Source organism: Daphnia carinata, chromosome 6, assembly GCF_022539665.2.
Source record: "Daphnia carinata strain CSIRO-1 chromosome 6, CSIRO_AGI_Dcar_HiC_V3, whole genome shotgun sequence".
In the NCBI taxonomy this organism is placed as follows: Eukaryota; Metazoa; Arthropoda; class Branchiopoda; order Diplostraca; family Daphniidae; genus Daphnia; species Daphnia carinata.
Window position 1 is genome coordinate 9,726,313 of NC_081336.1, and position 13,578 is coordinate 9,739,890.

At 37.9% G+C, this 13,578-nt stretch overlaps 3 long non-coding RNA genes across 3 annotated transcripts; 1 reads left to right on the forward strand and 2 right to left on the reverse strand.

Moving 5' to 3' along the window:
* Positions 1-466: 466 nt before the first annotated feature.
* LOC130694156 (uncharacterized) lies at positions 467-5,063 on the forward strand. Its single transcript, XR_009001932.1, has 8 exons — positions 467-518; positions 1,208-1,261; positions 1,518-1,723; positions 3,729-3,819; positions 3,906-4,136; positions 4,256-4,417; positions 4,605-4,677; positions 4,839-5,063. It is a non-coding gene; the product is annotated as an uncharacterized LOC130694156 (long non-coding RNA).
* A 3,871-nt stretch (positions 5,064-8,934) lies between these two features.
* Positions 8,935-9,357, reverse strand: LOC130694161 (uncharacterized). Its single transcript, XR_009001941.1, has 3 exons — positions 9,245-9,357; positions 9,075-9,186; positions 8,935-9,005 (listed from the first exon to the last, which is right to left on the reverse strand). It is a non-coding gene; the product is annotated as an uncharacterized LOC130694161 (long non-coding RNA).
* A 2,296-nt stretch (positions 9,358-11,653) lies between these two features.
* LOC130694157 (uncharacterized) lies at positions 11,654-13,429 on the reverse strand. The gene is made up of 5 exons (XR_009001933.2): positions 13,329-13,429; positions 12,830-12,949; positions 12,006-12,762; positions 11,814-11,904; positions 11,654-11,753 (listed from the first exon to the last, which is right to left on the reverse strand). It is a non-coding gene; the product is annotated as an uncharacterized LOC130694157 (long non-coding RNA).
* Positions 13,430-13,578: the final 149 nt, after the last annotated feature.

The following is a 13,578-nucleotide window of genomic DNA, read 5'->3' on the forward strand; positions in this document are numbered from 1 at the left end:
TGACGTTGATTGGGAATGAGCCGTCTGATGTAAAAGACCGATTACTTTTGTTAAAGAAAGTCACAACAATAAAGGCTTCAATTTCATTTACGAAAGAAAACATTTAGGAAGAGCTGATGAAGCATGAATAGCAGACGAACAACTTATGGTCGAGTGCTTTCCGACAACAGGGTTACGCCAATGAAACGTTTGACATCCAAACCAAGTAACCAACAGAATCATGCATGCGTAAATACTTAAAGAAATAGTACGTGTCTATTCTCTATTTTCTTGCAAAAATAAAAGGTCTTCAAAGAGATTTATTAAAATGTTTAAAAGAATTTTTTTAAAATTAATTTTTCCGTTTTCTTTTGTAAAGTTTCAAGCAATTAGGCAACGTCTAGTTTGTATGAAAAAAGGAGAAGGGGTAACAAAAATTAAAGTATATAAAGCCGTCTGACTGCAAGTTTTAAACGTACTGAATCTCGCTGTGTCTATCTTAAAGACGTGGATCGTTTGGGCATGGCTCTGATTTATAGGTTTGTATACAGTTTTATAATGGTTTCATTTTCCAGTCAGAAGTAACAATTTGAAAGTTATGTGTAAGGTGTTTATATATGTAATCAATCATCGATGTGATGGAGTTACCGATTGTGGACGAGTTCGTGATCTAAATTTCATGAGTGGTAAAGCCAATCTTGTACATTTTAAATATGTGGCCATTAACTGAATTGATAACTTTGTGGTTATTTTATTTACAGGGTGGTATGTTAATATTTGTCATCTACACAGTTGAGATATTCCGTTTTTGTGTGATTGACTTTAGTTTGTTTTTCAGGTGGATGTTTTTTGTTTAACTTGGGTGTGTGTGGTTAGCTTTGCCTTATTGGTAGGGATCGATAGATAGGTTGTAGTTACTTATTCACATTTTTGAATGATTCCGGGTTTGTATGACCGTGATATTTATTGTTTACCGTGATTTTGCATCGAGCAGACTTCGTGAATTCTTCGGGTACTTATGTTAAATTACTTTGCCTTATTCCCGATCGCCACGCCTTTCTCCTTATTCAGTGGGAAGAAAGGTGCCATATTCTTGGAAAGGGATAAATTACATTGCCACGTAGGGAGCACTGGGATTATTTCTGCCTTTAGGTTGTGCCGTATACGGGGGCGACAATTTACCACTATCTTTCTCATTATGTTAATGTTATGGTGCTTTTCTTTACAGGATGGGATGCTTTCTCGTGCCCTCGTACCATTCGTTCAGCGTGTGGCGCTCTAGGTATGTTGTTCTAAACTGCTCACCTTTGATTTGTGTTACCACCACGAAGGTTGTGTTACGTGTCTTGTTCTACTCGTCTCGATTTCTGTTTTGTGTTTTGTAAGGGTTTAAGTGTTAATGGCTAAACTTTTCAGCCACATTGGGCTGCAACAATTAAGAGTTCAAATCAGATGTGTCAAGTGTAACTTGAAGCAGTTGATCATCGTGGGTGAAATGCTGCTAAACAATTTGTAAACTGTCGTTTAATTTCATGCAGTGCACCATTTAGTTTACAACTGACTAGAAAGAGAAAAGAAAAATGGCGATGGCAAGACGGTCAGCTGATGGAGAAACAATTGGCGCCCTCGACTGGAATGCAGCAACGACGACCCAATCGCCCAGTGTAAACCAGACAGTTCACCGATGGCTGTGCTGCGTTTGAATGCAATTCATAGCGGAGGAAGTTCTCTGATCTTTTTCTAGGTTAGTTTTTAGATATTTCTTTTTCTTTCGTTTTGCATGGCCATCTCACAATGACATCTCAGAAGGGTCTAAAATCTAGGATCCTCTCCTCTCCTAGTTATTTGGCTGTGACTTTTTTCATATTGCAACCGTTTATTTTTTTTTCTTTCATTGATTTGCGAGAGAATGATGCAGTGAAAGAATGCAGTGATTTCGTCTTTTTTTCGCGCATTCATGGCCGGCCTTGCCTTCCAGTCCTTTTTTTCTGGCCACATTTCGCCGTTTTGGCGCCATTTCTGCTTCGATGGCGCCATAGAGTGAGGGGTATTGTTAACATCGTATTGCTCCAACTGACTAACAATGCAAGGGGCCTGTGTTTTTGTCAGGAATAGGGAAACGTTTTTTCAATCATCAGCTGGCTTGGCAGACTTGTTTGAAGAACTGTCTCTTTCATGACAACATTTGATTGTTTTTTCGCTTGTTGTTTCCCCATTCTTTTAAAGCTCATATCAGGAAAGTGGCTTTTTCTCGGTAGATGTCTTCCCGTTTAAAAAATCATGAAATCATCTGTATACAACCAGGTGATTTGGTTAAAAACTAATGGACAGACATTGCCAGTGATATAATAGGACGGTTTTTAAAACTTATTTAAATACGTGTATTATTAAATGGCTGTGGTTTTGACGTGAACTACACACTTATTTGTCAATTTGCTAAATCTGTATCGGTATACAGCCTTTGCCAATCTTTTGTTGTTTTAATTAGATTTACTAGTGGAATTGTTAAACGCTCGCAGTTTTTAGTCAGGCAGTCGCAGCTCAATCAAGAAAATCGGTTTCTTATTTGTCCTTTAGATGACGAAGAAAACCGGGGGTTTTTTATTCATCATTCGAGATTGGTTTTCTTTATTATTGTTTTTTTTATCGTTTACTTAGGTTCTTTAATGCTCTGATTGTTTTCCTGTATCAGTTCGGTTAGAGTTTTGCTAGAAGCTTGAAATGAAATACTCATCCAAAGAGAGAAGAGGCTTGTTGAACTGATATTGAATCACTTTCCGGTTTTTATGCTTTGATACTTTTGTTCATTTTAAAGGCGTTTGCCCACAGAATTTTTAAATCATCGAATGAGTCGTAATCAACTTGGCTAAAGGAATCATCAATTGACAAAAATACGGCGATGCAATCATTTTTTGTATTTTTGAAAAAAAAGACAGCCATCCTGTGTAATACTGCCAAGAAAGCGGTAAATGTAGGGGTAAAAGATAAAAGAATTCAAAGTATGAAACAGTCGCCTTATTTTAGTTTTCCTTGGTCCAAGTGGATTGCATCGCCTACAAACGAGCTGTGTTTCATACATGAAGTGCTCTAAGTTGCACTTGAAAGCACTATTTAATGCATTTTAAATTTCTAGCCAATTAAATCTGGGCTTGAATTGGATGGATACAAACAAGGGAGCGGAATCCATTCATTATCGTTCTTCGCATTCTCATCAATTTTCAGTTGGCGTAGAATTCCACCAATTCCCGTGCCGTGTAGCATGGCGCCAGTTGAACTTGGGCCTGGATTTAATTCAAGCAAACAATCGAGCGCAGTCTTTTTATTTAAAAAATCGTCCAGTCCTCAGGGGCGCTGATTTCCGCAACAGTCCTTTGCATCATTCAAATCGTTTCCAGGAGCTGGGCTGAAGTCGCCGCGGTCTTTCAAATTAGCAGGCAAACGGTAACCAACACTTTTTTCGGGAGTTCTCTCTGCCCTTCTGTTGGAAGTGCTCAGCTAAATTGGAGAAATTTGCGATTGTCTGGGTTGCTACTTCGGAACTTGCAAAAAAATGAAATTACTTTTTTCTTGATGGATTTCAGTTGTTTGACCACTTTTGCCATATTTATTCTTTGTTCCGGATCGTATTCCAACATTTTTTAAAGTAAGTCTCTCCCCTAGTAGAGGAGCTTCGCCGTCCACCCAAATTTCAACGTCCAACAAATTTCTCTATTTCATCATTTCTGTGTTCTTTCAATTTCTCATTCTAGGGTGCAGATGAGACCTTAATCCAGTACGTACATCCATTGGAACACCGGAGGATGAATCTTTTGTGCTGAAATCAGCTTAAGGAAAAATCAAGTAAATATGATTGCTTTCTTGCTCAGTCAATCCCATGTGATTCACAAAGTTTGTAGTTCATTCATTTCTGTTGTCAATATTTGCAGTTGCCTGTGACTTGGATTGGAATTAAGTCATTTGATGTACGTACAAGATCTACCATTATGTTGAAGTAAGTCACAACAGGAAAGGCTTTCATTTCATTCACCAAAGAAAACATTTAGGAAGAGCTGATGAAGCATGAATAGCAGATTGACAACTCATTGTCGTGTACTTTCCAACAAAAGGATTATAGCCAATGAAACGTTTGACATCCAAGCCATCAGAATCATGCATGGGTAAATAATTAAAAAAATAGTACGTATCTGTTTTCTTTCAAAAATAGGAGGTTTTTCAAAGAGCTCCATGAATTCTTTAAAAGAAGTATTTTTAAGTTAATTTTCCGTTTTTTGGTAAGGTTTGAAGCAATTAGGCAACGTGTAATTTTGTACGAAAAAAAGGAGAAGGGGTAACAAAAGAAAAGTATACAAAGCCGTCTGACCATTACCTTTACACATGCTAAATGTCGATGGTGTCTATCTGAAAGACGTGGATCGTTTGGTCGTGGCTCTGATTACAGGTTAAAAAAGTTTTATAATGATTTCAATTTCAAGTTAGAAATAACAATTTGTAAATTATGTGTAAAGTTTTCATGTATGCAATCAATTATAGATGTGATGGAGTAAATTGCCCTTGTTGGTGTTTCTGTTTCGTAACTGTGCGAGCTATTTCTTCTAGTTTGTGTAATTGTTTTATTATTTTTATAGGACTGGCATGGGTTGATGGCGCTTTCTGTTTACCTGCTTTCATTGTTAAGATTCCATTCAGGGCATGGCTCAGGTAATCTGTGGCATAAATAATTTTTGAGCTGTGATGTTTTAAGCGTAAGACTGGCAGCCCATGAGGCTATGATGTCAATCAGGATACTGAACTCTTATTAATGCCGGGTTTTTATTACTATTTTAATGAATAGTCGTTGTATTTTTCACGTGTCGTTTCAGGTTGTTTAAACAGGTGGTTGCGTAGACATTTCATGGCACTGTTCATACCAAATTGGCCGCGATGTTGTATCAAGCAGCCTTCATGGATTTGACCCAATAACTTTGGATGTCAAAGCTTCTCGAATTTCATCCTGATAGGAACAGTGATGTAATGTAACTGCAGAGCCTTCAATCGGTTGTCCCTGTTTTCCAGTTGCAATATTTTACTCTCCAAAAGTGAAAGAATTTCAGTCTTGACAGAATGATGAATAAAATGTTTTTTTTTTTTTAAAGAAAAGAAATTAAAAATAGGAAAGTAGTAGTTTTAAATAACGAGACTGTTTTTTGAGATACGGTCTTATTTTTTACGATTCTGGGGCATGTTACCCGTGTCGTTCGTAGCGGGAATTTTTGGAATCATGGGAAACATCATAGAGAGACGGGCTTATTTTTCGCCGTTTTGGGCCATGTTACCCGTGGCGTTCGTAGCGGGATTTTTGGAACTACAGAAAACGCATGATATTAACATTAGGCAGTAGTCATAACGTAGGTTTTTTCTCATGTAGCATAACCAATTGACGTTAAAAAACGCTAAGTATAAATTACAAAAATTTTAAATAACGACTGATTTTTAAAGATACGGTCTTTTTTTTTATGAATATGGGGCACGTTACCCGTGGCGTTCGTAGCGGGAGTTTTTGGTACCATTCTAAAATCCATATTGCCTTTAGTCAGAAGTCAGCACATTTGGTATTAATATAATTTGGTACCAAGATTGGTATTAAAATATACAAAGGATGAATTACATAAGCTTTATCTGAACAATGCGAAAATTTGCCGTTTCTTGTCTTCCAGTGCAGTGAACTTCATTTGGCTATGTTATATGAAGTTGGTCATGTATTTTCTATCCTCATTCAATATTGCTTTTGAATTAATTTATTTACCTTTTCTTTCCTTTTGATTGCTCTAATGGTTGTATGTGATAAGAACACCAATCGCTGGAAGCCAAGATGGACGGCCAGACGACACGAATCATACATAAATGACCAGGTCACCACATTGGATTGCCCTTTCGTAATGAAATGCAGTCCCAGCATCTTCTGAAACAGTAATTGCACCTTAAAGAAAATATGTGAAGCCTATATATATATGAGAATAGTTAATACAAGGTTTAACATCTTGCAATAAACTTAATCTCACTGACTGTATACAGCTTGTCATTGCTTGTTTTCAGTGTAGTATCACACACTATTAGCATTTCGCTCCTGCTAGGCCAATAGTTAACGAAAAAATTTGTCCAAATCTTTTATCATATTCAAATCCAGGCAAACAGACTTGTGTGCCTGTCAGCAAGTCTCTGCAAGAAAGAAGGAACCACATTTTCAGGGTCTTACACAATTTGGTATAGAACTAATGTTTCACGAAATAGATAAAAAATTCACATACCTGATCATAATTCAAGGTATTAGGTAAAAATCATTCGTTCTGTGTATCAGATTTATAAGGACTACTAGTCTGATTCTTTTCTTTGTGTGGTTCATATTCTCAAGTTATTCCTTACTTCCAAATTATTTCCGGAAAATTTGCATAAAAGGAAGTAAGGAAGTCCAAATACAAAATCAACTCATCTGAGGGTGTCTAAATATTCCGAATACCTATTCTATAAGGTTTTAACAAACATTTGTCGTGTCGGATTAAAACCTAGAAAATTGAATGCGACCGTCGTCTGCTATGTCTGCCATTAGCTACGTCAACATGCAAAACTTTTTGCTCCCTTGATTTTTTAAGTTTTCCCGTGGTTTTGTGCATCTATAGTACCGAGTAAGTACCATATGATCATTTTACTTTTTAGGTGTCACAATTTTGCTTTATTATTAGAATTAGAAAGTGGATGTTTGTTATGTTAACAAGCTATGACAACTTGAGCATGGAAAGCTAGCAAGTCAATGCTGGGACTGTGCTTTGGAAAGTGCAATCTTCAGATTATTCTAGGGTTAAATGTCTCCCAATTCTTTTTCGAAGAATAACAGAAACATTATTAGTATAGTTTAAGTAAGAGTATTAATTTGCAATGAGCCTCTCAATAGAATTGTAAGTAGACTCAAAAGTATTGCCTGAATCGTTTCAAGCTCAAGCCCTAGTTGAGCAATACTGTTTAAGATATCTCTTTTTTTTCATGTATATCCAGAGAACTAACTGTTTTATTAACCTTTTTCACCTTTGTTTTCAATGTTTGTGACTTCTGGGTGCGCTAGGCATTTCTTTGTTTGAACTCCTTCAACCTTCATTCAACAAGCATAGTTTTATAACACAACTGTTTGGATTCAGCTCATGTTGAAAGGAGAATGAAAATAAAAGATTGCCATGCAGTCGATGTTTTTTTAAAGTATGGAAGGCCATGTCTTAGAAGTAGAACCCCCTAACTTAAGTCTATTTCATCATTACGGTCCTATTAATTCAGGAAATCACCTGAGCTAGTTTTTGTTTTCAAACTTGTGCCATTTTAACACCTCAGTTAACGATAACCGTACTTTGATCTCTTTTTTTTTTACCAAATATCATGTGGTTCTCGAATCTGATTTGTTTATCATCTGTTACCCAGGGCATATAAGAACTATTTTCCTGGTAGCCGCCTCATCCGTCGCCTTTGCCATCGTTTCGTCGCCGCCTTTGCCTTCGCCATCGTCTTCGCCATCGTCTACGCCATCGCCATCGCCTTCGTCTTCGCCTTCGCCATCGCCTTCGTCTTCACCATCGCCATCGCCTTCGTCTTCGCCATCGCCTTCGTCTTCGCCATCGCCATCGCCTTCGCCTTCGCCTTTGCCATCGCCTTCGCCTTCGCCTTCGCCTTCACCTTCGCCTTCGCCTTCACCTTCGCCTTCGCCTTCGCCTTCGCCTTCGCCTTCGCCTTCGCCTTCGCCTTCGCCTTCGCCTTCGCCTTCGCCTTCGCCTTCGCCTTCGCCTTCGCCTTCGCCTTCGCCTTCGCCTTTGCCTTCGCCATCGCCTTCGTCTTCGCCATCGCCATCGCCATCGTCTTCGCCATCGCCTTCGTCTTCGCCATCGCCTTCGTCTTCGCCATCGCCTTCGCCATCGCCTTCGTCTTCGTCTTCGTCATCGCCATTGCCATCGCCATCGTCTCATCAGAGCCTTCGCCGTCATCTCATCGCCGTCTTCCCCATCGCCCCTCATGGAAAAATCGACCGAAAAAGGAAGTAGCTCAGCAGACAGCCCGCGGCGATGGCGGCGTTCATCGTGGATCGTCATCTTGGTATTTTATTTTGTAGTGTATTGCATGTGTAATATTAAGTTAACCATTGGCTGCCACCCCGTTTGTGTCCCATTTTTTTTTGTAGCTTTAGGGAACCGTGGCGCTGTTCTGCCTCGTGGTTTCTATACCATGGGGTGGGACAGTCGCCAATGCGCCTAAAGGCACAAGGCCTTGTGTCTTTAGGCGCATAGTAGGCAATGCACCAGCAGGGCCTCTCCTTGTCGGTGCAGTGATAGTTTACCTGGGGTGTGCATTCCCGGAAAGGTTTCTATCACTGTGCCAGCCCGGACTTTGTCTTCGGACAAGGTCCCACTTGGTGGCGATCCTTATGACGTCACGCGTAGTTACTGTAGTTTAAGCAACCTACGGGTTGTAAAGGCCTGGCAGCCAATGGTTAACTTTGTTAAGTGTATGTATGTAATGTATGTGTATTTGTATGTATGTATATATTTGTATATTGTTATGTATGTAAAATAGTGGTGGAATTGTTGGGTGGAGGAGGGACAATAAAACAATTTTTTTCAATTTACTTTTTTCTGTGTATTTTATTTAAATATAGAAATTATCAAAAACTTGGAATATTTGGCCACCACCTATAACACTTAACAAACCAGCTATCGAAGAGTTATTCAAAATCAGAAGACAGCATAAATCTTTCTCCCTGCCTGTTCCACGTCAGGTTAAAAAAAAGGAGTCAGAATCTTCAATACACAATTAAAAAAGAAGTTTTTTGAACCTACAGTTTCAGTGTCCTTCACAATGTGACACATTTGACAGGTTAGTTACGAACAATGAGAAGACCAAAATCATGTTGAACTGAAAATCTTTTATTTACACTAAAAAAGGAACATTCGCAGCATTCCTTTCTGCAACGGACCAACTCTGCAGCCCATGCAGCACACCAGGTACATCCCTAAGATCTAGAAATAATTCATAACTAAAACTGTTAACGATAAATTGTAACATCATCTGATGGAATTGAGTTGAACCTGTTAGTCTCTAGAAGATTTAGATTGTTAAGCACCTTTGGTACAAAGGTGGGCGTATTTGCCAACGGAGATTACAAACGTGGTAAAGTCGAGCCCTGCTCATCCTCTTTCTCTAGATAATTTTTAATGAATGGTGCAGTAACACTTGATGTAAATATTTGCCATAATACCTTTCACAAGTTTCCTTGGAATTCATTCACAAGACCCAGATTTAAGCACGATATCGGTGGTGAAATTTTCAAGAAGGAAGACGTCCATTTTAGCACCCATCCTTAAATCCAACGCCAAACGAAATGAAACGGCTGACAGAACAGCTGACAGAACAGCTGTGAACGCCATGAAAATGAATTGTTATTTCGCCGCTAGATGTCTCGAAAATATTCAGAACATTTATTACCGTGCAGAACACTTTTGGACAGGTGTAAAAAAATTACCTTGAATTTACTAGCAAACGCGTTACGTAAAAAATGTGACTCATGCTTTCCCTTCTTGAGGCTTGAACCCAAAACTTTCGGAATACTAAACAGAACCTGTTTCATATAACCTGTTTCTTGTGATTGTAGTGGAATCGATTTTAGTATCATGTTATGACTAATGCGTAAGGGTAATATGCGTTTAGGATGATTCCAAAAAATCCCGCTATGAACGCCACGGGTAACGTAGCCCATGATCGTGAAAAAATAACCCCGTAATATCTACACCAGGATGGTTCCAAAAAATCCCGCTACGAACGCCACGGGTAACGTAGCCCTTAATCGTGAAAAAAACAATAAGTCCGTATATCAAAAATATGTCTATCTTTTATTTTCAACTTGTAAATGTATTTCATGCGAGAGTTCATATTTTCCGTCCACGACAAATTTGCTATGGAGTAATTTAATTTTTTTTCAAAGAACAAGAAATGTCAGCAACTTTTCATGATCCATACACTTTAGCATCGGTTATGATACAACAAGCACAACACAAAGATAGAATAAGGCTAATGATAAAAAATAAATAAGATAAAAAATGGCTGATGTAACCTGCCAGCAATCCTGTAAACAATAATAAAATCAAAAGACACAGTATTAATATCAATTATACTGCTTAGACCAAGAACTCATTAATTTGTTTTTTTTTTCAAACTGTTAACTGCCAATACCAAGTTGTTGTTGACCTTGCATTGCGAGCTTACTGCAATAAACTTTACGGTTGCAATATCACATTTTTTTTATGTTTCATGCACAATGCTCTCATCTTTACCTTTCCACCGAGAAAGGTAGAGAAAATAATTATAAAAAGATGTTAAACTAAAATTAAAACTATAAATCTAAAAAATAAACGAAACGCAAAAAGATAGTGTTAAGAATAACCTTTCCTTCAAACACTAAACTGACGTGTTGGCCAAACTGAAATTATTTATGAACTAACTTAAAAGCCCTATAGTGTTAAATTTTCTTAAAATCCTTTCACTTTCTACTTTTCAAAATTTCTGTTTCAACTCTTGATAACAAATCACCGCGTATATGATAAGCTATGTAACCTTTTTAGCAAAAACACACCATTTTAAATTGCCGAGGGAAACCCAAGTCTTCGTCTAATGTAAACCTTCGAAAACACTGGCTTAATTGCCACTACAAACAATATACTTTATCAACCCATGCACTAGTAATCACCAAGAGGCAATGTGGACAGGTCGCGTTTGCATTTGCCAGAAAGCTACTCGTACGTGGTAATTTATCAGTATAAATAAGGATGCAGAAACAGGTTTTTTTTTCCATCAAACTCCAAACTAATGCACCTCACCTATATTGATGTTCAATAATCTGCTATGCCGACCGTCGAACGAAGACAGATGTGCAGAGTACATTCACACGGCAATTTGACAACCATTACACATTCAGGAAGTCTCCAAAACTTTCCCATCTTCACAGCTCGTGGATTCCCAACAAACAAATTGTTTGAAGCAATATAATAAAAGCATTTAAAACAATACATACAGTAAAATAGTAAAATCTGGTTCCTTCCCTGTTTTTGTGTCACAATACCATTTTATGCAACATCATTAAACAACCTCTCAAATCTTTTCCACCTACTATCATGCACAATCATCTCGTCACCTCGTAGTACGGTACAACGCCGGGGGAACATTTTCACTACAATTTAACAACCAAACAAATCTACCACCGATGTGTTTTGCGACTGCCACTTGAACAACAATATTCGTCTTCCTACCTCAATATTACACATCAAATTCCATTCGTTTCCTGCACACAGACCACATACCACAATATTTATACTTAAAAATCACTGAAAAATTTTGTAGCAGATAGTGTGGAATGGAAATTCTACTGTAACAAGTTGGATTAATTCCCCAAGCTGCTGTGTTACTTTCCCCACTTTACTTTTATATACTTTTGTAAAAAAATTTTCTTTAGACAACAGTATGGAAACGGAACAATAAATATTACCTGTTTTTCACCTACCACCTTCAGTTTAACAGGTTTACTTAAACCATCATCTTCATGGCTGTTAAGTCTGCAACATGAACTAGGTTACTATTTAAAAAAAAAACAAACATCTAACTTTTTGTCACTTGAATTTCCTTGTGGCTTATGTGTAACCTTCATATCCATTTGTCTAACACCACCCATTTGTCTACTGCAATATCAACACTTGCACATTTCTTCCATGTTGAACCTTCAAAATGGGACATAATGATAATATAAGCATAAACTGATTTGGAAGCATAAGACTAACCTGTGTGCGAGTATTCAACTATCATAATTTGATACCGATTCTTGCCAGTACATCTGGAAACCTTTAAGAATTCCCCTATAGGTATCGACAACTTGACAGAAAAAGAGATAAGAGCAGTCAGAAATGCACATTCACGCAGTACAAAAAAGGCATGTCAGTTCTGTGCACAAAGCACGCAAGTTGCTACTGCACCTTGTCAAACAAAATGGCCACTGAAATGAGCAACTCCAACAGCCTTTTGTTCTTCTCAAATTCTATTGGTTGATGGTAAGAGTTCGGCCATCTTTTCCTCAAAATGGCGGGACGAGAGAATGGTTTCAGCAACCTTTCCTGGAAAAGTTTTAAAACATTAGGTCTACACTTGTGTACAGACATTTTGTTTTTTCACAATCTTCAATACACCTCTAGTACATACAGAAAATCTTCAACAACTGTCGAACTCCTGATGTCCGGATAAAAGAACGTCAAACACTGTTACCAAAACAGGTTTGCGTTAAACTCGTACATCTACAAAACAAAAGGGGGGCCTGTCCCCCCGATGAATGATTGCATCAAGATACCTCCCTTCAGTAAGACGACTTTTTTTCTTCTTCACAAGTTATATACTTGTGCCGAAATTTTCTTTTTTCACAATCCGCAACATACCTCTAGCATCCCTAGGTAATCTTCAACTGTAAAAGTGCTGATTTACGGACAAAAGAACGTCAAGGGACTGTTACCAACATGGGTTTCCGTTTAACCTCGTAGATCTACACAACAAAAGGCAAAGTAAAATAATTATTTACAGCAGACAAAGCACTAAAAATTTTTCACAAGTCAGTCAATCCAAGTTCTTTTATATTTACTGTTAAATATTTAGAAGAAAAATAAACTCAATATAGCTGGTCTTCATTCATTGGTCCATTCTCCATTCACCAAACCAATTCACCCAACGATAAATTAGGCCCAACTACGAAAAAATAAGAAAAAAATGGAAATTAATAACGACATTAAAACGAGATTGGTGTAGTACCTACTTTCAACACATAGTCTGCCACAGTGATTATGTTGGGCATCTTCAATAATCTGCTGGGCCGGCATCGTCTAGTTGACAGTGGGCAAGCCCAGGAACGAACACTTGCCTTCATATATGAAGGCTATAAACAATATTAGAAATTAATATTTTAAAAAAGAGAAACACAGCAACAGTTCAAATGAAATATAACATTACTGCACCACAAGGGTGGTCACGACAATGATGATTCATGGGGAGATTGACCTGAACCTACAGTAATAATAACACATGTACAAAGAACTGAGCAACCTTTCACTTACGACCTTATACATATACGTTGACCATGCTTTGCACAGAAAGCATTTTACGTTCAAGCTGTTTTAGGCGGGAAACTCACAGATAAAGAAGTGCTCGCCGCCCAACACATTTAGAAAGTTAACAAAATAATTAACTATTGACTTTAAATTTATAAATGATATTACACTTAACGGAAAGCTAAAACCTTTAAAATAACAAATTACCGAATAGTTTTCCTGATTCCAAAGTGGGGAAGCCGAAAGCCGCTCTTGCAAGCCAGGACAATGTCCTGAACGCGTGTCAGCCATTGGCGACTGATGGTTCATCACTGAGAGTTGAATGCTCTCCCTAGCTAAGCAAGTAACCGTGCCGGATGTCGCCATTTTTGGACTATTTAGAAGGGAGGGGAAAATGTTGCCAGCTGTCAACGAATATTTGTTTCATTTTTATTCACATTTACAAAATATCTTCAAT